The sequence below is a fragment of the Phalangium opilio genome, unplaced genomic scaffold (genome assembly GCF_054372755.1).
Source record: "Phalangium opilio isolate 3A_F unplaced genomic scaffold, DU_Popi_V2 ptg000046l_1, whole genome shotgun sequence".
NCBI lineage: Eukaryota > Metazoa > Arthropoda > Arachnida > Opiliones > Phalangiidae > Phalangium > Phalangium opilio.
In genome coordinates, this window is record NW_028324169.1 from 1720001 (window position 1) to 1722500 (window position 2500).

At 41.9% G+C, this 2500-nt stretch overlaps 6 non-coding genes across 6 annotated transcripts; all 6 read right to left on the bottom strand.

The window, feature by feature from the left end:
* Nucleotides 1-13: 13 nt before the first annotated feature.
* Nucleotides 14-86, bottom strand: TRNAV-AAC (transfer RNA valine (anticodon AAC)). The gene has a single exon. It is a non-coding gene; the product is annotated as a tRNA-Val (tRNA).
* Nucleotides 87-151: 65 nt separating this feature from the next.
* On the bottom strand, nt 152-224 carry TRNAV-AAC (transfer RNA valine (anticodon AAC)). The gene has a single exon. It is a non-coding gene; the product is annotated as a tRNA-Val (tRNA).
* Nucleotides 225-289: 65 nt separating this feature from the next.
* TRNAV-AAC (transfer RNA valine (anticodon AAC)) lies at nt 290-363 on the bottom strand. Its single transcript has one exon. It is a non-coding gene; the product is annotated as a tRNA-Val (tRNA).
* Nucleotides 364-980: 617 nt separating this feature from the next.
* Nucleotides 981-1053, bottom strand: TRNAV-AAC (transfer RNA valine (anticodon AAC)). The gene has a single exon. It is a non-coding gene; the product is annotated as a tRNA-Val (tRNA).
* A 203-nt stretch (nt 1054-1256) lies between these two features.
* Nucleotides 1257-1329, bottom strand: TRNAV-AAC (transfer RNA valine (anticodon AAC)). Its single transcript has one exon. It is a non-coding gene; the product is annotated as a tRNA-Val (tRNA).
* Nucleotides 1330-1808: 479 nt separating this feature from the next.
* TRNAV-AAC (transfer RNA valine (anticodon AAC)) lies at nt 1809-1881 on the bottom strand. The gene has a single exon. It is a non-coding gene; the product is annotated as a tRNA-Val (tRNA).
* Nucleotides 1882-2500: the final 619 nt, after the last annotated feature.

Genomic DNA, 2500 nt, shown 5'->3' on the forward strand with positions numbered 1-2500 from the left:
GATGGTCAAAACATGTATCTATCAGGGCTCGAACCTGACACCTTCCGCGTGTTAGGCGGACGTGATAACCACTACACCATAGATACTTGGTTATTGTGAGTTTTCGAAGAGATCTACCTTATTATTATGTCTAATCACGATGGTCAAAACATGTATCTACCAGGGCTCGAACCTGAGACCTTCCGCGTGTTAGGCGGATGTGATAACCACTACACCATAGATACGTGTTAATATATACTTTTTGAAGACATTTAGCTTATTTCTATGTCTAATCACGATGGTCAAAGCATGTATCTACCAGGGCTCGAACCTGGGAACCTTCCGCGTGTTAGGCGGACGTGATAACCACTACACCATAGATACTTGGCTATAGTGAGTTTTCGAAGAGATCTACCTTATTATTATGTCTAATCACGATGGTCAAAACATGTATCTACCAGGGCTCGAACCTGGGACCTCCCGCGTGTTTGGCGGACGTGATAACTACTACACAATAGATACGTGTTAATATAAACTTTTCGAAGAGATCTAGCTTATTACTATGTCTAATCACGATGGTCAAAACATTTATCTACCAGGGCTCGAACCTGGGACCTTCCGCGTGTTAGGCGGACGTGATAACCACTACACAATAGATACTTGGTTATTGTGAGTTTTCGAAGAGATCTACCTTATTATTATGTCTAATCACGATGGTCAAAACATGTACCTATAATGGCTCGAACCTGACACCTTCCGCGTGTTAGGCGGACGTGATAACCACTACACCATAGATACTTGGTTATTGTGAGTTTTCGAAGAGATCTACCTTATTATTATGTCTAATCACGTTGGTCAAAACACGTATCTACCAGGGCTCGAACCTGACACCTTCCGTGTGTTAGGCGGACGTGATAACCACCACACCATAGATACGTGTTAATATAAAGTTTTCAAAGAGATCTAGCTTATTACTATGTCTAATCACGATGGTCATAACATGTATCTACCAGGGCTCGAACCTGGGACCTTCCGTTTGTTAGGCGGACGTGATAACCACTACACCATAGATACTTGGTTATTGTGAGTTTTCGAAGATATCTACCTTATAATTATGTCTAATCACGATGGTCAAAACATGTATCTATCAGGGCTCGAACCTGACACCTTCCGCGTGTTGGGCGGACGTGATAACCACTACAGTATAGATACTTGGTTATTGTGAGTTTTCGAAGGGATCTACCTTATTATTATGTCTAATCACGATGGTCAAAACATGTATCTACCAGGGCTCGAACCTGAGACCTTCCGCGTGTTAGGCGGATGTGATAACCACTACACCATAGATACGTGTTAATATAAACTTTTCGAAGACATCTAGCTTATTTCTATGTCTAATCACGATGGTCAAAACATTTATCTACCAGGGCTCGAACCTGAGACCTTCCGCGTGTTAGGCGGACTTGATAACCACTACACCATAGATACTTGGCTATTGTGAGTTTTCGAAGAGATCTACCTTATTATTATGTCTAATCACGATAGTCAAAACATGCATCTACCAGGGCTAAAACCTGGGACCTTCCGCATGTTTGGCGGACGTGATAACTACTACACAACAGATACGTGTTAATATAAAGTTTTCGAAGAGATCTACCTTATTATTATGTCTAATCACGATGGTCAAAACATGTATCTACCATGGCTCGAACCTGAGACCTTCCGCGTGTTAGGCGGATGTGATAACCACTGCACCATAGATACGTGTTAATATAAACTTTTCGAACACATCTAGCTTATTTCTATGTCTAATCACGATGGTCAAAACATGTATCTACCAGGGCTCGAACCTGGGACCTTCCGCGTGTTAGGCGGACGTGATAACCACTACACCATAGATACTTGGCTATTGTGAGTTTTCGAAGAGATCTACCCTATTATTATGTCTAATCACGATGGTCAAAACATGTATCTACCAGGGCTCGAACCTGGGACCTTCCGCGTGTTTGGCGGACGTGATAACTACTACACAATAGATACGTGTTAATATAAACTTTTCGAAGAGATCTAGCTTATTACTATGTCTAATCACGATGGTCAAAACATGTATCTACCATGGCTCGAACCTGAGACCTTCCGCGTGTTAGGCGGATGTGATAACCACTACACCATAGATACTTGGCTATTGTGAGTTTTCGAAGAGATCTACCCTATAATTATGTCTAATCACGATGGTCAAAACATGTATCTACCAGGGCTCGAACCTGGGACCTTCCGCGTGTTTGGCGGACGTGATAACTACTACACAATAGATACGTGTTAATATAAACTTTTCGAAGAGATCTAGCTTATTACTATGTCTAATCACGATGGTCAAAACATGTATCTACCAGGGCTCGAACCTGGGACCTTCCGCGTGTTAGGCGGACGTGATAACCACTACACAATACATACTTGGTTATTGTGAGTTTTCGAAGAGATCTACCTTATTATTATGTCTAATCACGATGGTCAAAACATG